The following is a 24,113-nucleotide window of genomic DNA, read 5'->3' as shown; positions in this document are numbered from 1 at the left end:
AGGAGCATTGCCAGCAGATGTGAGCACAGCAATGCACTTGTGCCAAAACAAAACCAATTAAAAGTTGCAAAGAATAGAAAAACTGAAGCTAAGGAAAAAAAAAAAACAAAAAAACAGGAGCTTGCCATTACGAAGAATAGGATCTCTGTGAATAACCTTAGCAAAACAGGTGAATTCTATGTTAATTCAAAAACTAGCAAACCTTTGGGGAAAGAAACTCAAGAAGACACAAGAAAAAAAAAGATATCGAGGGATCTAGGAATGGAAGGATTAACACACTTGAAAGGTTCATACCGCAGTAAGGAATCTCTGGATTCCATGCAATCCCAGTCAAAGTTGCAGCAGTATTTGCCACAGAGAAGAAGAGAGAATCCTAAAGTTTCTAGCCAGCAACACGAGACCCTGACTAGGCAAAGGAATCCTCAGGAAAACGAACAAAGCGGCACGTGTCACAATTTCTGATTTCAACATAGAGGACGAAGCGCTAGGTACCGAAACGGCACAGTCTGGGCCCCAAAACAGGCATGAAGACCCATGCAAAACAATTGAGAGCCCAGAGCCCAACTCAAACTTACATGGACAGCCCATTTTGAACCAGGGAGCCAAGTGGAGACAGCGGAGAAAGGAGAGTCTCTACAATAAACGGTGCTGGGAAGCCTGCACAGCCACATGGAACACAACGAGAGTACACCATGATGTTACACCTGGCACACACACCACCTGAAGTGGATTAAAGCCTTGAATGGCAGACTTGAAACCGTGAACCTTGTAGGAGAAGACCTAGGCAGAGTGCTCTTTGCCATCTGTCTGAGCCGCCTATTTGGAAGAAGCATGTCTGACTGGGCAAGGGCAACAAAGGAAACAAGAAACAAACGGGACCACATCAAATGCACACACTTCTGCCCACTCAAGGAAACCATCAACTGAATACTAAGACACCACAACAATTGGGAGAGGATGTTTGCAAACCACACATCGGACAAGGGGTGAAAAGCCCAAAGATACAATCAACTCGCACGTCTCCACAAGAAAAAAAACAAGCCAATGAAAACCTGGTCAAAAGATGGAAGCAGAGATTTCTCCGAAGAAGACAGAAAGAGGGCCAGTAGGTGCATGAAAACTTGTTCACCATCATTAAGTCTCAGGAAAATGCAAATCCAAACTGCAAGGCCATGGCAGCTCACTGTGGTCAGCATGGCTAGAAGGAAGCAGACAGGAAATAACAAGTGTCAGAGAGGAGGTGGAGAGAAGGGAAGCCTCCTGCACTGCTGGTGGGAGTGTAACCCGGTGCAGCCACGATGCCAAAGGTGTGGAACTGCCTCAGAAGTTTAAGTATCCATGTCCCGTATGACCCAGCTATTAATCTGCCGCTTGTTTATCCAAAAAAGTCAGAAAGACTACCGCACAAAGACATGTGCATGGCTGTGTTCACCACAGTCTTACTCCTGATATCCAAGACTTGGAAAGCACCCTGGTGTCCAGCAAGGGATGATTGGAGAAGGAAGATGGGCTATAGCCACACAATGGTATACCACTCAGCCGGAACAAATGATGCAATCCAGCCATTTGTGACCACCAGAATGGCTGTGAGGGTTTTAGGGGAAGTGTAACAAGCCCCAGTGAGAAATTCAAATACCATAGAATCTCACTTACAAGGAGAAGAAAAAGCAAGCACTAACCAACAGGTGGCACTGAACATTTGTATGCGGGCTCCCAGAGGCAAAGAGGGGCGGTGACGGAGGGTGAAAGAGAAGATTAGGCACAAGTGTGTGGTGAGGGCCTGTGATTAGTCTTACACTGGTGAAGATGATGTAAGCTACACAGAAGTCTAAAGCAATGAGGATGTGAATCTGGAAGTTATAGTACGTTCTAAGGCAGGGTCATGGCTATAAATTCACCTCAAATCAAAAATCCAAAAAGGGGTCCAGAATGATGTCATAAAGCTTTGGGGGCGGAAAGAGTTTACAGAAGGTGAACTTCCAAGGATGGAAAATCACCTCCAAATGCTTACAGATGCTACAGAAAGGCAGACCATTCCAAATAGGTGAAGAGGAATACTACGAAGAGAACATGATCAGTCCTAAACCCATGAACGAACGGAAAATGTTACCGTCCATGATGTTATTACTAATCACCTTCACGAATAATCCAAACAGGCCCACGTCTTCCCAAGTTCAGGCAAAAGGTTGGTCCAAAAGTCCAATTCAGGGCCGGCCCTGTGGTGGAGCAGGTAAGTGCCCACATTCCGCTTGGGCGGCCCGGGCCTCACTGTTTCACATTACGAGTGCATATCACATTAGTAGTGTTAGGAAATATAGATTTCATGGTATGGTGCGGGCAGAGATCATAAATAAGCAGCAATTGTGAGGATACGTTATCAATACGCACAAGAAAAGGAACCATAAGAATATTACAATCTATGGAAGTATCTGGTACACTTCCCAAAGGCAGAAGGAAGGAAATCTTGTGACCTGCCAAGGTGGAATTGGCAGAGTGCCACGAGATGACACCATCATTGTGCATCAGATCATTCCCTGGGCAACTTCAACTTGTGAGGGAGTCCAGGACTTTTTCTGGGTAAGGTCCACCCATTTTGCCATCTACCCAAGATATAAGAGATAAAACCCAGGATAATCTTACAGGAGTGACACCAGTGTCTAGAGAGAATGTAGGAGCCCTTTCGAAGTTCAAGGAGAAAGATAGAAACTGACAACAATTGCAGAAAAAGGAAAACTATCCTACCTAGACAGGGTGAGGAGTCAGACTGGTCTGAGATGGCTGTGAAACTCTGTGTGCACGGAGGTTGTCAGGACAACTTCGAATTTTGAGGTCGCTTATGACATCAGGGTGAACATGTCCCCCAGGGTGGCCGCATGGTTACAGTCTGAGGATTGGCCTAGGCTAGGCTATTAAAGGGACAGATACTCAGAAACAGGTTTGGCAAACAGAAAGCAGGCACAGAAACTAGAAGAGATAAAACAGAGTCTGATGCAAGGGATAAGAAAGGAACCCTAGGCCACAAGTGAGAATAGAGGGACAGGCACGGAGAGGAGAACATTGTCATCTATTCAAGTCTATGGGGAGGTCATGCTGATTCAAGCTTGCAACTTCATTGGAAACAAGTGGCCGGACTTGGGGTTCATCACACCTACAGTGCCCTTGTGCCTTAAGCATAATGCAAAGTCAAGAAAGATGTCTTGAGGACATTGAAGAGAAGAATCGATGCCTCCTTTCCAAGGCCCATAGCATTCTTTGAAGGTCAGTCTCTTTTTCCGAAGCTCTGGTGTCACGTGGGCCCACTGGGCACATGGTAATGTGTCCCAAGAGATGTCTTGGAAGCCTTGAAGGAATGGAGCCCTGTCACGCTTGGGGTATGTCTCTTTGTTTGGAAGTGCTCTACAAGGGTGCTGAAAAGCACCCTCTTCCACAGGGCTTCGTTCCTTCGTGAAGGCTGCCCTCCCAGGCTAGTGTGCTCTGTTTGCCTCCATCGAAATTCTCTCCCCCTACCTCTTGCCGTAGAAGGATTATTGATTATGTGTTTTGACACCATATGTAAGGAAGTTGCACGAAAATTAGAACTTTACAGTTGTGTTTCAAGAAAAATAAACAGGCCAGGGTAGAGGATGTAGGGCAAACAAATGGCACACCCTATAAAAATTAAGTAAGCCCGTATCTGGACGGAATCTAGGGGAACGTTCAAGGATCAGGGGTCAAGTTCGAAACTTCCCAAATCCGGAAAAGAGACAGAAAAATATCTTTCCTGGAGAGTGGAATTCATCCGATTTGTCTAAGTTGTCTTGGAAACATTGTGTCCGTGAAGGGGGTTGCCAGGACCACCTCGAATTTGGAGTGTCTGATCTCAGGATGTCAAACCAACCCACATGACCACGTGTTCTCAGTGCTTAGTTTGACCTTGGCTAGGGTAGCCAAGAGTCCTACAAGTGACCGGTGCAAATTCAAGGACAACAACCAAGAGTCACGAAAGCACTCACACCTCACCCTAGAGAACATACAGCGATTAAAGAAATACAAACTAATCCCTTGGAATGAAGGAGAACGGACTGATAAGCATGTCTAAGGGAGATAGCTGAGAAAGACCATGACGAGTATACTATGGAAAAGAAAAAGAGGACCCAGAAAATGGAAGGTGAACAGAAATCACACCTGAATTATCCACAATGAAAGATGATGTCCGTCTTTAGACAGACTCTGCTGGAACGTTTGAAAGTCAGAGAAATTCACAAGCCAAAAAACGGCAGCGAAGGTCAAGCATGGGCTAACTGGGAAGGGTGAGTTATGAGACTGCTCCAAGCAGGCTCTGAAACCTGTATCCAGGAAGCATGCTGGACCTCAGAGACACAATTAGGACAAATCCTCTGACATCACAATGGACCCGAAAAACAACCTAGCCTCATCTACACAGTGCTAGAGTTGGGCTCACTAGTATATTTAACTCCCATTGCACTCAACTGCACGTTGCCACTGAACATGTAAGTGGCCGGCCGGTGGTGCAGTGGTGAGGTCCGCACCTTCTGGGTCTGTGGCCCAGTATGGGCTGGGTGGAATCCTCGGTTTGGGCCTCCTCACCACTGCTTCAGTTGTTCTGGTGCAGGCGTCCGAGGTAGAGTAGAGGCAGATGGGAAGGGACGTTGGACAGGGCCAGACTTCCACAGCAAATACAGGAGCATTGCCAGCAGATGTGAGCACAGCAATGCACTTGTGCCAAAACAAAACCAATTAAAAGTTGCAAAGAATAGAAAAACTGAAGCTAAGAAAAAAAAAAAACAAAAAAACAGGAGCTTGCCATTACGAAGAATAGGATCTCTGTGAATAACCTTAGCAAAACAGGTGAATTCTATGTTAATTCAAAAACTAGCAAACCTTTGGGGAAAGAAACTCAAGAAGACACAAGAAAAAAAAAGATATCGAGGGATCTAGGAATGGAAGGATTAACACACTTGAAAGGTTCATACCGCAGTAAGGAATCTCTGGATTCCATGCAATCCCAGTCAAAGTTGCAGCAGTATTTGCCACAGAGAAGAAGAGAGAATCCTAAAGTTTCTAGCCAGCAACACGAGACCCTGACTAGGCAAAGGAATCCTCAGGAAAACGAACAAAGCAGCACGTGTCACAATTTCTGATTTCAACATAGAGGACGAAGCGCTAGGTACCGAAACGGCACAGTCTGGGCCCCAAAACAGGCATGAAGACCCATGCAAAACAATTGAGAGCCCAGAGCCCAACTCAAACTTACATGGACAGCCCATTTTGGACCAGGGAGCCAAGTGGAGACAGCGGAGAAAGGAGAGTCTCTACAATAAACGGTGCTGGGAAGCCTGCACAGCCACATGGAACACAACGAGAGTACACCATGATGTTACACCTGGCACACACACCACCTGAAATGGATTAAAGCCTTGAATGGCAGACTTGAAACCGTGAACCTTGTAGGAGAAGACCTAGGCAGAGTGCTCTTTGCCATCTGTCTGAGCCGCCTATTTGGAAGAAGCATGTCTGACTGGGCAAGGGCAACAAAGGAAACAAGAAACAAACGGGACCACATCAAATGCACACACTTCTGCCAGTCAAGGAAACCATCAACTGAATACTAAGACACCACAACAATTGGGAGAGGATGTTTGCAAACCACACATCGGACAAGGGGTGAAAAGCCCAAAGATACAATCAACTCGCACGTCTCCACAAGAAAAAAAACAAGCCAATGAAAACCTGGTCAAAAGATGGAAGCAGAGATTTCTCCGAAGAAGACAGAAAGAGGGCCAGTAGGTGCATGAAAACTTGTTCACCATCATTAAGTCTCAGGAAAATGCAAATCCAAACTGCAAGGCCATGGCAGCTCACTGTGGTCAGCATGGCTAGAAGGAAGCAGACAGGAAATAACAAGTGTCAGAGAGGAGGTGGAGAGAAGGGAAGCCTCCTGCACTGCTGGTGGGAGTGTAACCCGGTGCAGCCACGATGCCAAAGGTGTGGAACTGCCTCAGAAGTTTAAGTATCCATGTCCCGTATGACCCAGCTATTAATCTGCCGCTTGTTTATCCAAAAAAGTCAGAAAGACTACCGCACAAAGACATGTGCATGGCTGTGTTCACCACAGTCTTACTCCTGATATCCAAGACTTGGAAAGCACCCTGGTGTCCAGCAAGGGATGATTGGAGAAGGAAGATGGGCTATAGCCACACAATGGTATACCACTCAGCCGGAACAAATGATGCAATCCAGCCATTTGTGACCACCAGAATGGCTGTGAGGGTTTTAGGGGAAGTGTAACAAGCCCCAGTGAGAAATTCAAATACCATAGAATCTCACTTACAAGGAGAAGAAAAAGCAAGCACTAACCAACAGGTGGCACTGAACATTTGTATGCGGGCTCCCAGAGGCAAAGAGGGGCGGTGACGGAGGGTGAAAGAGAAGATTAGGCACAAGTGTGTGGTGAGGGCCTGTGATTAGTCTTACACTGGTGAAGATGATGTAAGCTACACAGAAGTCTAAAGCAATGAGGATGTGAATCTGGAAGTTATAGTACGTTCTAAGGCAGGGTCATGGCTATAAATTCACCTCAAATCAAAAATCCAAAAAGGGGTCCAGAATGATGTCATAAAGCTTTGGGGGCGGAAAGAGTTTACAGAAGGTGAACTTCCAAGGATGGAAAATCACCTCCAAATGCTTACAGATGCTACAGAAAGGCAGACCATTCCAAATAGGTGAAGAGGAATACTACGAAGAGAACATGATCAGTCCTAAACCCATGAACGAACGGAAAATGTTACCGTCCATGATGTTATTACTAATCACCTTCACGAATAATCCAAACAGGCCCACGTCTTCCCAAGTTCAGGCAAAAGGTTGGTCCAAAAGTACAATTCAGGGCCGGCCCTGTGGTGGAGCAGGTAAGTGCCCACATTCCGCTTGGGCGGCCCGGGCCTCACTGTTTCACATTACGAGTGCATATCACATTAGTAGTGTTAGGAAATATAGATTTCATGGTATGGTGCGGGCAGAGATCATAACTAAGCAGCAATTGTGAGGATACGCTATCAATACGCACAAGAAAAGGAACCATAAGAATATTACAATCTATGGAAGTATCTGGTACACTTCCCAAAGGCAGAAGGAAGGAAAACTTGTGACCTGCCAAGGTGGAATTGGCAGAGTGCCACGAGATGACACCATCATTGTGCATCAGAACATTCCCTGGGCAACTTCAACTTGTGAGGGAGTCCAGGACTTTTTCTGGGTAAGGTCCACCCATTTTGCCATCTACCCAAGATATAAGAGATAAAACCCAGGATAATCTTACAGGAGTGACACCAGTGTCTAGAGAGAATGTAGGAGCCCTTTCGAAGTTCAAGGAGAAAGATAGAAACTGACAACAATTGCAGAAAAAGGAAAACTATCCTACCTAGACAGGGTGAGGAGTCAGACTGGTCTGAGATGGCTGTGAAAGTCTGTGTGCACGGAGGTTGTCAGGACAACTTCGAATTTTGAGGTCGCTTATGACATCACGGTGAACATGTCCCCCAGGGTGGCCGCATGGTTACAGTCTGAGGATTGGCCTAGGCTAGGCTATTAAAGGGACAGATACCCAGAAACAGGTTTGGCAAACAGAAAGCAGGCACAGAAACTAGAAGAGATAAAACAGAGTCTGATGCAAGGGATAAGAAAGGAACCCTAGGCCACAAGTGAGAATAGAGGGACAGGCACGGAGAGGAGAACATTGTCATCTATTCAAGTCTATGGGGAGGTCATGCTGATTCAAGCTTGCAACTTCATTGGAAACAAGTGGCCGGACTTGGGGTTCATCACACCTACAGTGCCCTTGTGCCTTAAGCATAATGCAAAGTCAAGAAAGATGTCTTGAGGACATTGAAGAGAAGAATCGATGCCTCCTTTCCAAGGCCCATAGCATTCTTTGAAGGTCAGTCTCTTTTTCCGAAGCTCTGGTGTCACGTGGGCCCACTGGGCACATGGTAATGTGTCCCAAGAGATGTCTTGGAAGCCTTGAAGGAATGGAGCCCTGTCACGCTTGGGGTATGTCTCTTTGTTTGGAAGTGCTCTACAAGGGTGCTGAAAAGCACCCTCTTCCACAGGGCTTCGTTCCTTCGTGAAGGCTGCCCTCCCAGGCTAGTGTGCTCTGTTTGCCTCCATCGAAATTCACTCCCCCTACCTCTTGCCGTAGAAGGATTATTGATTATGTGTTTTGACACCATATGTAAGGAAGTTGCACGAAAATTAGAACTTTACAGTTGTGTTTCAAGAAAAATAAACAGGCCAGGGTAGAGGATGTAGGGCAAACAAATGGCACACCCTATAAAAATTAAGTAAGCCCGTATCTGGACGGAATCTAGGGGAACGTTCAAGGATCAGGGGTCAAGTTCGAAACTTCCCAAATCCGGAAAAGAGACAGAAAAATATCTTTCCTGGAGAGTGGAATTCATCCGATTTGTCTAAGTTGTCTTGGAAACATTGTGTCCGTGAAGAGAGTTGCCAGGACCACCTCGAATTTGGAGTTTCTGATCTCAGGATGTCAAACCAACCCACATGACCACGTGTTCTCAGTGCTTAGTTTGACCTAGGCTAGGATAGCCAAGAGTCCTACAAGTGACCGGTGCAAATGCAAGGACAACAACCAAGAGTCACGAAAGCACTCACACCTCACCCTAGAGAACATACAGCGATTAAAGAAATACAAACTAATCCCTTGGAATGAAGGAGAACGGACTGATAAGCATGTCTAAGGGAGATAGCTGAGAAAGACCATGACGAGTATACTATGGAAAAGAAAAAGAGGACCCAGAAAATGGAAGGTGAACAGAAATCACACCTGAATTATCCACAATGAAAGATGATGTCCGTCTTTAGACAGACTCTGCTGGAACGTTTGAAAGTCAGAGAAATTCACAAGCCAAAAAACGGCAGCGAAGGTCAAGCATGGGCTAACTGGGAAGGGTGAGTTATGAGACTGCTCCAAGCAGGCTCTGAAACCTGTATCCAGGAAGCATGCTGGACCTCAGAGACACAATTAGGACAAATCCTCTGACATCACAATGGACCCGAAAAACAACCTAGCCTCATCTACACAGTGCTAGAGTTGGGCTCACTAGTATATTTAACTCCCATTGCACTCAACTGCACGTTGCCACTGAACATGTAAGTGGCCGGCCGGTGGTGCAGTGGTGAGGTCCGCACCTTCTGGGTCTGTGGCCCAGTATGGGCTGGGTGGAATCCTCGGTTTGGGCCTCCTCACCACTGCTTCAGTTGTTCTGGTGCAGGCGTCCGAGGTAGAGTAGAGGCAGATGGGAAGGGACGTTGGACAGGGCCAGACTTCCACAGCAAATACAGGAGCATTGCCAGCAGATGTGAGCACAGCAATGCACTTGTGCCAAAACAAAACCAATTAAAAGTTGCAAAGAATAGAAAAACTGAAGCTAAGAAAAAAAAAAAACAAAAAAACAGGAGCTTGCCATTACGAAGAATAGGATCTCTGTGAATAACCTTAGCAAAACAGGTGAATTCTATGTTAATTCAAAAACTAGCAAACCTTTGGGGAAAGAAACTCAAGAAGACACAAGAAAAAAAAAGATATCGAGGGATCTAGGAATGGAAGGATTAACACACTTGAAAGGTTCATACCGCAGTAAGGAATCTCTGGATTCCATGCAATCCCAGTCAAAGTTGCAGCAGTATTTGCCACAGAGAAGAAGAGAGAATCCTAAAGTTTCTAGCCAGCAACACGAGACCCTGACTAGGCAAAGGAATCCTCAGGAAAACGAACAAAGCAGCACGTGTCACAATTTCTGATTTCAACATAGAGGACGAAGCGCTAGGTACCGAAACGGCACAGTCTGGGCCCCAAAACAGGCATGAAGACCCATGCAAAACAATTGAGAGCCCAGAGCCCAACTCAAACTTACATGGACAGCCCATTTTGGACCAGGGAGCCAAGTGGAGACAGCGGAGAAAGGAGAGTCTCTACAATAAACGGTGCTGGGAAGCCTGCACAGCCACATGGAACACAACGAGAGTACACCATGATGTTACACCTGGCACACACACCACCTGAAATGGATTAAAGCCTTGAATGGCAGACTTGAAACCGTGAACCTTGTAGGAGAAGACCTAGGCAGAGTGCTCTTTGCCATCTGTCTGAGCCGCCTATTTGGAAGAAGCATGTCTGACTGGGCAAGGGCAACAAAGGAAACAAGAAACAAACGGGACCACATCAAATGCACACACTTCTGCCAGTCAAGGAAACCATCAACTGAATACTAAGACACCACAACAATTGGGAGAGGATGTTTGCAAACCACACATCGGACAAGGGGTGAAAAGCCCAAAGATACAATCAACTCGCACGTCTCCACAAGAAAAAAAACAAGCCAATGAAAACCTGGTCAAAAGATGGAAGCAGAGATTTCTCCGAAGAAGACAGAAAGAGGGCCAGTAGGTGCATGAAAACTTGTTCACCATCATTAAGTCTCAGGAAAATGCAAATCCAAACTGCAAGGCCATGGCAGCTCACTGTGGTCAGCATGGCTAGAAGGAAGCAGACAGGAAATAACAAGTGTCAGAGAGGAGGTGGAGAGAAGGGAAGCCTCCTGCACTGCTGGTGGGAGTGTAACCCGGTGCAGCCACGATGCCAAAGGTGTGGAACTGCCTCAGAAGTTTAAGTATCCATGTCCCGTATGACCCAGCTATTAATCTGCCGCTTGTTTATCCAAAAAAGTCAGAAAGACTACCGCACAAAGACATGTGCATGGCTGTGTTCACCACAGTCTTACTCCTGATATCCAAGACTTGGAAAGCACCCTGGTGTCCAGCAAGGGATGATTGGAGAAGGAAGATGGGCTATAGCCACACAATGGTATACCACTCAGCCGGAACAAATGATGCAATCCAGCCATTTGTGACCACCAGAATGGCTGTGAGGGTTTTAGGGGAAGTGTAACAAGCCCCAGTGAGAAATTCAAATACCATAGAATCTCACTTACAAGGAGAAGAAAAAGCAAGCACTAACCAACAGGTGGCACTGAACATTTGTATGCGGGCTCCCAGAGGCAAAGAGGGGCGGTGACGGAGGGTGAAAGAGAAGATTAGGCACAAGTGTGTGGTGAGGGCCTGTGATTAGTCTTACACTGGTGAAGATGATGTAAGCTACACAGAAGTCTAAAGCAATGAGGATGTGAATCTGGAAGTTATAGTACGTTCTAAGGCAGGGTCATGGCTATAAATTCACCTCAAATCAAAAATCCAAAAAGGGGTCCAGAATGATGTCATAAAGCTTTGGGGGCGGAAAGAGTTTACAGAAGGTGAACTTCCAAGGATGGAAAATCACCTCCAAATGCTTACAGATGCTACAGAAAGGCAGACCATTCCAAATAGGTGAAGAGGAATACTACGAAGAGAACATGATCAGTCCTAAACCCATGAACGAACGGAAAATGTTACCGTCCATGATGTTATTACTAATCACCTTCACGAATAATCCAAACAGGCCCACGTCTTCCCAAGTTCAGGCAAAAGGTTGGTCCAAAAGTACAATTCAGGGCCGGCCCTGTGGTGGAGCAGGTAAGTGCCCACATTCCGCTTGGGCGGCCCGGGCCTCACTGTTTCACATTACGAGTGCATATCACATTAGTAGTGTTAGGAAATATAGATTTCATGGTATGGTGCGGGCAGAGATCATAACTAAGCAGCAATTGTGAGGATACGCTATCAATACGCACAAGAAAAGGAACCATAAGAATATTACAATCTATGGAAGTATCTGGTACACTTCCCAAAGGCAGAAGGAAGGAAAACTTGTGACCTGCCAAGGTGGAATTGGCAGAGTGCCACGAGATGACACCATCATTGTGCATCAGAACATTCCCTGGGCAACTTCAACTTGTGAGGGAGTCCAGGACTTTTTCTGGGTAAGGTCCACCCATTTTGCCATCTACCCAAGATATAAGAGATAAAACCCAGGATAATCTTACAGGAGTGACACCAGTGTCTAGAGAGAATGTAGGAGCCCTTTCGAAGTTCAAGGAGAAAGATAGAAACTGACAACAATTGCAGAAAAAGGAAAACTATCCTACCTAGACAGGGTGAGGAGTCAGACTGGTCTGAGATGGCTGTGAAAGTCTGTGTGCACGGAGGTTGTCAGGACAACTTCGAATTTTGAGGTCGCTTATGACATCACGGTGAACATGTCCCCCAGGGTGGCCGCATGGTTACAGTCTGAGGATTGGCCTAGGCTAGGCTATTAAAGGGACAGATACCCAGAAACAGGTTTGGCAAACAGAAAGCAGGCACAGAAACTAGAAGAGATAAAACAGAGTCTGATGCAAGGGATAAGAAAGGAACCCTAGGCCACAAGTGAGAATAGAGGGACAGGCACGGAGAGGAGAACATTGTCATCTATTCAAGTCTATGGGGAGGTCATGCTGATTCAAGCTTGCAACTTCATTGGAAACAAGTGGCCGGACTTGGGGTTCATCACACCTACAGTGCCCTTGTGCCTTAAGCATAATGCAAAGTCAAGAAAGATGTCTTGAGGACATTGAAGAGAAGAATCGATGCCTCCTTTCCAAGGCCCATAGCATTCTTTGAAGGTCAGTCTCTTTTTCCGAAGCTCTGGTGTCACGTGGGCCCACTGGGCACATGGTAATGTGTCCCAAGAGATGTCTTGGAAGCCTTGAAGGAATGGAGCCCTGTCACGCTTGGGGTATGTCTCTTTGTTTGGAAGTGCTCTACAAGGGTGCTGAAAAGCACCCTCTTCCACAGGGCTTCGTTCCTTCGTGAAGGCTGCCCTCCCAGGCTAGTGTGCTCTGTTTGCCTCCATCGAAATTCACTCCCCCTACCTCTTGCCGTAGAAGGATTATTGATTATGTGTTTTGACACCATATGTAAGGAAGTTGCACGAAAATTAGAACTTTACAGTTGTGTTTCAAGAAAAATAAACAGGCCAGGGTAGAGGATGTAGGGCAAACAAATGGCACACCCTATAAAAATTAAGTAAGCCCGTATCTGGACGGAATCTAGGGGAACGTTCAAGGATCAGGGGTCAAGTTCGAAACTTCCCAAATCCGGAAAAGAGACAGAAAAATATCTTTCCTGGAGAGTGGAATTCATCCGATTTGTCTAAGTTGTCTTGGAAACATTGTGTCCGTGAAGAGAGTTGCCAGGACCACCTCGAATTTGGAGTTTCTGATCTCAGGATGTCAAACCAACCCACATGACCACGTGTTCTCAGTGCTTAGTTTGACCTAGGCTAGGATAGCCAAGAGTCCTACAAGTGACCGGTGCAAATGCAAGGACAACAACCAAGAGTCACGAAAGCACTCACACCTCACCCTAGAGAACATACAGCGATTAAAGAAATACAAACTAATCCCTTGGAATGAAGGAGAACGGACTGATAAGCATGTCTAAGGGAGATAGCTGAGAAAGACCATGACGAGTATACTATGGAAAAGAAAAAGAGGACCCAGAAAATGGAAGGTGAACAGAAATCACACCTGAATTATCCACAATGAAAGATGATGTCCGTCTTTAGACAGACTCTGCTGGAACGTTTGAAAGTCAGAGAAATTCACAAGCCAAAAAACGGCAGCGAAGGTCAAGCATGGGCTAACTGGGAAGGGTGAGTTATGAGACTGCTCCAAGCAGGCTCTGAAACCTGTATCCAGGAAGCATGCTGGACCTCAGAGACACAATTATGACAAATCCTCTGACATCACAATGGACCCGAAAAACAACCTAGCCTCATCTACACAGTGCTAGAGTTGGGCTCACTAGTATATTTAACTCCCATTGCACTCAACTGCACGTTGCCACTGAACATGTAAGTGGCCGGCCGGTGGTGCAGTGGTGAGGTCCGCACCTTCTGGGTCTGTGGCCCAGTATGGGCTGGGTGGAATCCTCGGTTTGGGCCTCCTCACCACTGCTTCAGTTGTTCTGGTGCAGGCGTCCGAGGTAGAGTAGAGGCAGATGGGAAGGGACGTTGGACAGGGCCAGACTTCCACAGCAAATACAGGAGCATTGCCAGCAGATGTGAGCACAGCAATGCACTTGTGCCAAAACAAAACCAATTAAAAGTTGCAAAGAATAGAAAAACTGAAGCTAAGAAAAAAAAAAAACAAAAAAACAGGAGCTTGCCATTACGAAGAATAGGATCTCTGTGAATAACCTTAGCAAAACAGGTGAATTCTATGTTAATTCAAAAACTAGCAAACCTTTGGGGAAAGAAACTCAAGAAGACACAAGAAAAAAAAAGATATCGAGGGATCTAGGAATGGAAGGATTAACACACTTGAAAGGTTCATACCGCAGTAAGGAATCTCTGGATTCCATGCAATCCCAGTCAAAGTTGCAGCAGTATTTGCCACAGAGAAGAAGAGAGAATCCTAAAGTTTCTAGCCAGCAACACGAGACCCTGACTAGGCAAAGGAATCCTCAGGAAAACGAACAAAGCGGCACGTGTCACAATTTCTGATTTCAACATAGAGGACGAAGCGCTAGGTACCGAAACGGCACAGTCTGGGCCCCAAAACAGGCATGAAGACCCATGCAAAACAAGTGAGAGCCCAGAGCCCAACTCAAACTTACATGGACAGCCCATTTTGGACCAGGGAGCCAAGTGGAGACAGCGGAGAAAGGAGAGTCTCTACAATAAACGGTGCTGGGAAGCCTGCACAGCCACATGGAACACAACGAGAGTACACCATGATGTTACACCTGGCACACACACCACCTGAAATGGATTAAAGCCTTGAATGGCAGACTTGAAACCGTGAACCTTGTAGGAGAAGACCTAGGCAGAGTGCTCTTTGCCATCTGTCTGAGCCGCCTATTTGGAAGAAGCATGTCTGACTGGGCAAGGGCAACAAAGGAAACAAGAAACAAACGGGACCACATCAAATGCACACACTTCTGCCCACTCAAGGAAACCATCAACTGAATACTAAGACACCACAACAATTGGGAGAGGATGTTTGCAAACCACACATCGGACAAGGGGTGAAAAGCCCAAAGATACAATCAACTCGCACGTCTCCACAAGAAAAAAAACAAGCCAATGAAAACCTGGTCAAAAGATGGAAGCAGAGATTTCTCCGAAGAAGACAGAAAGAGGGCCAGTAGGTGCATGAAAACTTGTTCACCATCATTAAGTCTCAGGAAAATGCAAATCCAAACTGCAAGGCCATGGCAGCTCACTGTGGTCAGCATGGCTAGAAGGAAGCAGACAGGAAATAACAAGTGTCAGAGAGGAGGTGGAGAGAAGGGAAGCCTCCTGCACTGCTGGTGGGAGTGTAACCCGGTGCAGCCACGATGCCAAAGGTGTGGAACTGCCTCAGAAGTTTAAGTATCCATGTCCCGTATGACCCAGCTATTAATCTGCCGCTTGTTTATCCAAAAAAGTCAGAAAGACTACCGCACAAAGACATGTGCATGGCTGTGTTCACCACAGTCTTACTCCTGATATCCAAGACTTGGAAAGCACCCTGGTGTCCAGCAAGGGATGATTGGAGAAGGAAGATGGGCTATAGCCACACAATGGTATACCACTCAGCCGGAACAAATGATGCAATCCAGCCATTTGTGACCACCAGAATGGCTGTGAGGGTTTTAGGGGAAGTGTAACAAGCCCCAGTGAGAAATTCAAATACCATAGAATCTCACTTACAAGGAGAAGAAAAAGCAAGCACTAACCAACAGGTGGCACTGAACATTTGTATGCGGGCTCCCAGAGGCAAAGAGGGGCGGTGACGGAGGGTGAAAGAGAAGATTAGGCACAAGTGTGTGGTGAGGGCCTGTGATTAGTCTTACACTGTTGAAGATGATGTAAGCTACACAGAAGTCTAAAGCAATGAGGATGTGAATCTGGAAGTTATAGTACGTTCTAATGCAGGGTCATGGCTATAAATTCACCTCAAATCAAAAATCCAAAAAGGGGTCCAGAATGATGTCATAAAGCTTTGGGGGCGGAAAGAGTTTACAGAAGGTGAACTTCCAAGGATGGAAAATCACCTCCAAATGCTTACAGATGCTACAGAAAGGCAGACCATTCCAAATAGGTGAAGAGGAATACGACGAAGAGAACATGATCAGTCCTAAACCCATGAACGAACGGAAAATGTCACCGTCCATGAGGTTATTACTAATCACCTTCACGAATAATCCAAACAGGCCCACGTCTTCCCAAGTTCAGGCAAAAGGTTGGTCCAAAAGTACAATTCAGGGCCGGCCCTGTGGTGGAGCAGGTAAGTGCCCACATTCCGCTTGGGCGGCCCGGGCCTCACTGTTTCACATTACGAGTACATATCACATTAGTAGTGTTAGGAAATATAGATTTCATGGTATGGTGCGGGCAGAGATCTTAAATAAGCAGCAATTGTGAGGATACGTTATCAATACGCACAAGAAAAGGAACCATAAGAATATTACAATCTATGGAAGTATCTGGTACACTTCCCAAAGGCAGAAGGAAGGAAAACTTGTGACCTGCCAAGGTGGAATTGGCAGAGTGCCACGAGATGACACCATCATTGTGCATCAGAACATTCCCTGGGCAACTTCAACTTGTGAGGGAGTCCAGGACTTTTTCTGGGTAAGGTCCACCCATTTTGCCATCTACCCAAGATATAAGAGATAAAACCCAGGATAATCTTACAGGAGTGACACCAGTGTCTAGAGAGAATGTAGGAGCCCTTTCGAAGTTCAAGGAGAAAGATAGAAACTGACAACAATTGCAGAAAAAGGAAAACTATCCTACCTAGACAGGGTGAGGAGTCAGACTGGTCTGAGATGGCTGTGAAACTCTGTGTGCACGGAGGTTGTCAGGACAACTTCGAATTTTGAGGTCGCTTATGACATCACGGTGAACATGTCCCCCAGGGTGGCCGCATGGTTACAGTCTGAGGATTGGCCTAGGCTAGGCTATTAAAGGGACAGATACCCAGAAACAGGTTTGGCAAACAGAAAGCAGGCACAGAAACTAGAAGAGATAAAACAGAGTCTGATGCAAGGGATAAGAAAGGAACCCTAGGCCACAAGTGAGAATAGAGGGACAGGCACGGAGAGGAGAACATTGTCATCTATTCAAGTCTATGGGGAGGTCATGCTGATTCAAGCTTGCAACTTCATTGGAAACAAGTGGCCGGACTTGGGGTTCATCACACCTACAGTGCCCTTGTGCCTTAAGCATAATGCAAAGTCAAGAAAGATGTCTTGAGGACATTGAAGAGAAGAATCGATGCCTCCTTTCCAAGGCCCATAGCATTCTTTGAAGGTCAGTCTCTTTTTCCGAAGCTCTGGTGTCACGTGGGCCCACTGGGCACATGGTAATGTGTCCCAAGAGATGTCTTGGAAGCCTTGAAGGAATGGAGCCCTGTCACGCTTGGGGTATGTCTCTTTGTTTGGAAGTGCTCTACAAGGGTGCTGAAAAGCACCCTCTTCCACAGGGCTTCGTTCCTTCGTGAAGGCTGCCCTCCCAGGCTAGTGTGCTCTGTTTGCCTCCATCGAAATTCACTCCCCCTACCTCTTGCCGTAGAAGGATTATTGATTATGTGTTTTGACACCATATGTAAGGAAGTTGCACGAAAATTAGAACTTTACAGTTGTGTTTCAAGAAAAATAAACAGGCCAGGGTAGAGGATGTAGGGCAAACAAATGGCACACCCTATAAAAATTAAGTAAGCCCGTATCTGGACGGAATCTAGGGGAACGTTCAAGGATCAGGGGTCAAGTTCGAAACTTCCCAAATCCGGAAAAGAGACAGAAAAATATCTTTCCTGGAGAGTGGAATTCATCCGATTTGTCTAAGTTGTCTTGGAAACATTGTGTCCGTGAAGGGGGTTGCCAGGACCACCTCGAATTTGGAGTTTCTGATCTCAGGATGTCAAACCAACCCACATGACCACGTGTTCTCAGTGCTTAGTTTGACCTTGGCTAGGGTAGCCAAGAGTCCTACAAGTGACCGGTGCAAATTCAAGGACAACAACCAAGAGTCACGAAAGCACTCACACCTCACCCTAGAGAACATACAGCGATTAAAGAAATACAAACTAATCCCTTGGAATGAAGGAGAACGGACTGATAAGCATGTCTAAGGGAGATAGCTGAGAAAGACCATGACGAGTATACTATGGAAAAGAAAAAGAGGACCCAGAAAATGGAAGGTGAACAGAAATCACACCTGAATTATCCACAATGAAAGATGATGTCCGTCTTTAGACAGACTCTGCTGGAACGTTTGAAAGTCAGAGAAATTCACAAGCCAAAAAACGGCAGCGAAGGTCAAGCATGGGCTAACTGGGAAGGGTGAGTTATGAGACTGCTCCAAGCAGGCTCTGAAACCTGTATCCAGGAAGCATGCTGGACCTCAGAGACACAATTATGACAAATCCTCTGACATCACAATGGACCCGAAAAACAACCTAGCCTCATCTACACAGTGCTAGAGTTGGGCTCACTAGTATATTTAACTCCCATTGCACTCAACTGCACGTTGCCACTGAACATGTAAGTGGCCGGCCGGTGGTGCAGTGGTGAGGTCCGCACCTTCTGGGTCTGTGGCCCAGTATGGGCTGGGTGGAATCCTCGGTTTGGGCCTCCTCACCACTGCTTCAGTTGTTCTGGTGCAGGCGTCCGAGGTAGAGTAGAGGCAGATGGGAAGGGACGTTGGACAGGGCCAGACTTCCACAGCAAATACAGGAGCATTGCCAGCAGATGTGAGCACAGCAATGCACTTGTGCCAAAACAAAACCAATTAAAAGTTGCAAAGAATAGAAAAACTGAAGCTAAGAAAAAAAAAAAACAAAAAAACAGGAGCTTGCCATTACGAAGAATAGGATCTCTGTGAATAACCTTAGCAAAACAGGTGAATTCTATGTTAATTCAAAAACTAGCAAACCTTTGGGGAAAGAAACTCAAGAAGACACAAGAAAAAAAAAGATATCGAGGGATCTAGGAATGGAAGGATTAACACACTTGAAAGGTTCATACCGCAGTAAGGAATCTCTGGATTCCATGCAATCCCAGTCAAAGTTGCAGCAGTATTTGCCACAGAGAAGAAGAGAGAATCCTAAAGTTTCTAGCCAGCAACACGAGACCCTGACTAGGCAAAGGAATCCTCAGGAAAACGAACAAAGCGGCACGTGTCACAATTTCTGATTTCAACATAGAGGACGAAGCGCTAGGTACCGAAACGGCACAGTCTGGGCCCCAAAACAGGCATGAAGACCCATGCAAAACAATTGAGAGCCCAGAGCCCAACTCAAACTTACATGGACAGCCCATTTTGGACCAGGGAGCCAAGTGGAGACAGCGGAGAAAGGAGAGTCTCTACAATAAACGGTGCTGGGAAGCCTGCACAGCCACATGGAACACAACGAGAGTACACCATGATGTTACACCTGGCACACACACCACCTGAAGTGGATTAAAGCCTTGAATGGCAGACTTGAAACCGTGAACCTTGTAGGAGAAGACCTAGGCAGAGTGCTCTTTGCCATCTGTCTGAGCCGCCTATTTGGAAGAAGCATGTCTGACTGGGCAAGGGCAACAAAGGAAACAAGAAACAAACGGGACCACATCAAATGCACACACTTCTGCCCACTCAAGGAAACCATCAACTGAATGCTAAGACACCACAACAATTGGGAGAGGATGTTTGCAAACCACACATCGGACAAGGGGTGAAAAGCCCAAAGATACAATCAACTCGCACGTCTCCACAAGAAAAAAAACAAGCCAATGAAAACCTGGTCAAAAGATGGAAGCAGAGATTTCTCCGAAGAAGACAGAAAGAGGGCCAGTAGGTGCATGAAAACTTGTTCACCATCATTAAGTCTCAGGAAAATGCAAATCCAAACTGCAAGGCCATGGCAGCTCACTGTGGTCAGCATGGCTAGAAGGAAGCAGACAGGAAATAACAAGTGTCAGAGAGGAGGTGGAGAGAAGGGAAGCCTCCTGCACTGCTGGTGGGAGTGTAACCCGGTGCAGCCACGATGCCAAAGGTGTGGAACTGCCTCAGAAGTTTAAGTATCCATGTCCCGTATGACCCAGCTATTAATCTGCCGCTTGTTTATCCAAAAAAGTCAGAAAGACTACCGCACAAAGACATGTGCATGGCTGTGTTCACCACAGTCTTACTCCTGATATCCAAGACTTGGAAAGCACCCTGGTGTCCAGCAAGGGATGATTGGAGAAGGAAGATGGGCTATAGCCACACAATGGTATACCACTCAGCCGGAACAAATGATGCAATCCAGCCATTTGTGACCACCAGAATGGCTGTGAGGGTTTTAGGGGAAGTGTAACAAGCCCCAGTGAGAAATTCAAATACCATAGAATCTCACTTACAAGGAGAAGGAAAAGCAAGCACTAACCAACAGGTGGCACTGAACATTTGTATGCGGGCTCCCAGAGGCAAAGAGGGGCGGTGACGGAGGGTGAAAGAGAAGATTAGGCCCAAGTGTGTGGTGAGGGCCTGTGATTAGTCTTACACTGGTGAAGATGATGTAAGCTACACAGAAGTCTAAAGCAATGAGGATGTGAATCTGGAAGTTATAGTACGTTCTAATGCAGGGTCATGGCTATAAATTCACCTCAAATCAAAAATCCAAAAAGGGGTCCAGAATGATGTCATAAAGCTTTGGGGGTGGAAAGAGTTTACAGAAGGTGAACTTCCAAGGATGGAAAATCACCTCCAAATGCTTACAGATGCTACAGAAAGGCAGACCATTCCAAATAGGTGAAGAGGAATACTACGAAGAGAACATGATCAGTCCTAAACCCATGAACGAACGGAAAATGTTACCGTCCATGATGTTATTACTAATCACCTTCACGAATAATCCAAACAGGCCCACGTCTTCCCAAGTTCAGGCAAAAGGTTGGTCCAAAAGTACAATTCAGGGCCGGCCCTGTGGTGGAGCAGGTAAGTGCCCACATTCCGCTTGGGCGGCCCGGGCCTCACTGTTTCACATTACGAGTACATATCACATTAGTAGTGTTAGGAAATATAGATTTCATGGTATGGTGCGGGCAGAGATCATAAATAAGCAGCAATTGTGAGGATACGTTATCAATACGCACAAGAAAAGGAACCATAAGAATATTACAATCTATGGAAGTATCTGGTACACTTCCCAAAGGAAGAAGGAAGGAAATCTTGTGACCTGCCAAGGTGGAATTGGCAGAGTGCCACGAGATGACACCATCATTGTGCATCAGAACATTCCCTGGGCAACTTCAACTTGTGAGGGAGTCCAGGACTTTTTCTGGGTAAGGTCCACCCATTTTGCCATCTACCCAAGATATAAGAGATAAAACCCAGGATAATCTTACAGGAGTGACACCAGTGTCTAGAGAGAATGTAGGAGCCCTTTCGAAGTTCAAGGAGAAAGATAGAAACTGACAACAATTGCAGAAAAAGGAAAACTATCCTACCTAGACAGGGTGAGGAGTCAGACTGGTCTGAGATGGCTGTGAAACTCTGTGTGCACGGAGGTTGTCAGGACAACTTCGAATTTTGAGGTCGCTTATGACATCACGGTGAACATGTCCCCCAGGGTGGCCGCATGGTTACAGTCTGAGGATTGGCCTAGGCTAGGCTATTAAAGGGACAGATACCCAGAAACAGGTTTGGCAAACAGAAAGCAGGCACAGAAACTAGAAGAGATAAAACAGAGTCTGATGCAAGGGATAAGAAAGGAACCCTAGGCCACAAGTGAGAATAGAGGGACAGGCACGGAGAGGAGAACATTGTCATCTATTCAAGTCTATGGGGAGGTCATGCTGATTCAAGCTTGCAACTTCATTGGAAACAAGTGGCCGGACTTGGGGTTCATCACACCTACAGTGCCCTTGTGCCTTAAGCATAATGCAAAGTCAAGAAAGATGTCTTGAGGACATTGAAGAGAAGAATCGATGCCTCCTTTCCAAGGCCCATAGCATTCTTTGAAGGTCAGTCTCTTTTTCCGAAGCTCTGGTGTCACGTGGGCCCACTGGGCACATGGTAATGTGTCCCAAGAGATGTCTTGGAAGCCTTGAAGGAATGGAGCCCTGTCACGCTTGGGGTATGTCTCTTTGTTTGGAAGTGCTCTACAAGGGTGCTGAAAAGCACCCTCTTCCACAGGGCTTCGTTCCTTCGTGAAGGCTGCCCTCCCAGGCTAGTGTGCTCTGTTTGCCTCCATCGAAATTCTCTCCCCCTACCTCTTGCCGTAGAAGGATTATTGATTATGTGTTTTGACACCATATGTAAGGAAGTTGCACGAAAATTAGAACTTTACAGTTGTGTTTCAAGAAAAATAAACAGGCCAGGGTAGAGGATGTAGGGCAAACAAATGGCACACCCTATAAAAATTAAGTAAGCCCGTATCTGGACGGAATCTAGGGGAACGTTCAAGGATCAGGGGTCAAGTTCGAAACTTCCCAAATCCGGAAAAGAGACAGAAAAATATCTTTCCTGGAGAGTGGAATTCATCCGATTTGTCTAAGTTGTCTTGGAAACATTGTGTCCGTGAAGGGGGTTGCCAGGACCACCTCGAATTTGGAGTTTCTGATCTCAGGATGTCAAACCAACCCACATGACCACGTGTTCTCAGTGCTTAGTTTGACCTTGGCTAGGGTAGCCAAGAGTCCTACAAGTGACCGGTGCAAATTCAAGGACAACAACCAAGAGTCACGAAAGCACTCACACCTCACCCTAGAGAACATACAGCGATTAAAGAAATACAAACTAATCCCTTGGAATGAAGGAGAACGGACTGATAAGCATGTCTAAGGGAGATAGCTGAGAAAGACCATGACGAGTATACTATGGAAAAGAAAAAGAGGACCCAGAAAATGGAAGGTGAACAGAAATCACACCTGAATTATCCACAATGAAAGATGATGTCCGTCTTTAGACAGACTCTGCTGGAACGTTTGAAAGTCAGAGAAATTCACAAGCCAAAAAACGGCAGCGAAGGTCAAGCATGGGCTAACTGGGAAGGGTGAGTTATGAGACTGCTCCAAGCAGGCTCTGAAACCTGTATCCAGGAAGCATGCTGGACCTCAGAGACACAATTATGACAAATCCTCTGACATCACAATGGACCCGAAAAACAACCTAGCCTCATCTACACAGTGCTAGAGTTGGGCTCACTAGTATATTTAACTCCCATTGCACTCAACTGCACGTTGCCACTGAACATGTAAGTGGCCGGCCGGTGGTGCAGTGGTGAGGTCCGCACCTTCTGGGTCTGTGGCCCAGTATGGGCTGGGTGGAATCCTCGGTTTGGGCCTCCTCACCACTGCTTCAGTTGTTCTGGTGCAGGCGTCCGAGGTAGAGTAGAGGCAGATGGGAAGGGACGTTGGACAGGGCCAGACTTCCACAGCAAATACAGGAGCATTGCCAGCAGATGTGAGCACAGCAATGCACTTGTGCCAAAACAAAACCAATTAAAAGTTGCAAAGAATAGAAAAACTGAAGCTAAGGAAAAAAAAAAACAGGAGCTTGCCATTACGAAGAATAGGATCTCTGTGAATAACCTTAGCAAAACAGGTGAATTCTATGTTAATTCAAAAACTAGCAAACCTTTGGGGAAAGAAACTCAAGAAGACACAAGAAAAAAAAAGATATCGAGGGATCTAGGAATGGAAGGATTAACACACTTGAAAGGTTCATACCGCAGTAAGGAATCTCTGGATTCCATGCAATCCCAGTCAAAGTTGCAGCAGTATTTGCCACAGAGAAGAAGAGAGAATCCTAAAGTTTCTAGCCAGCAACACGAGACCCTGACTAGGCAAAGGAATCCTCAGGAAAACGAACAAAGCAGCACGTGTCACAATTTCTGATTTCAACATAGAGGACGAAGCGCTAGGTACCGAAACGGCACAGTCTGGGCCCCAAAACAGGCATGAAGACCCATGCAAAACAATTGAGAGCCCAGAGCCCAACTCAAACTTACATGGACAGCCCATTTTGGACCAGGGAGCCAAGTGGAGACAGCGGAGAAAGGAGAGTCTGTACAATAAACGGTGCTGGGAAGCCTGCACAGCCACATGGAACACAACGAGAGTACACCATGATGTTACACCTGGCACACACACCACCTGAAATG

This window comes from Equus asinus, chromosome 23, assembly GCF_041296235.1.
Source record: "Equus asinus isolate D_3611 breed Donkey chromosome 23, EquAss-T2T_v2, whole genome shotgun sequence".
Taxonomy (NCBI): domain Eukaryota; kingdom Metazoa; phylum Chordata; class Mammalia; order Perissodactyla; family Equidae; genus Equus; species Equus asinus.
Note: the sequence above shows the minus strand (reverse complement) of the source record.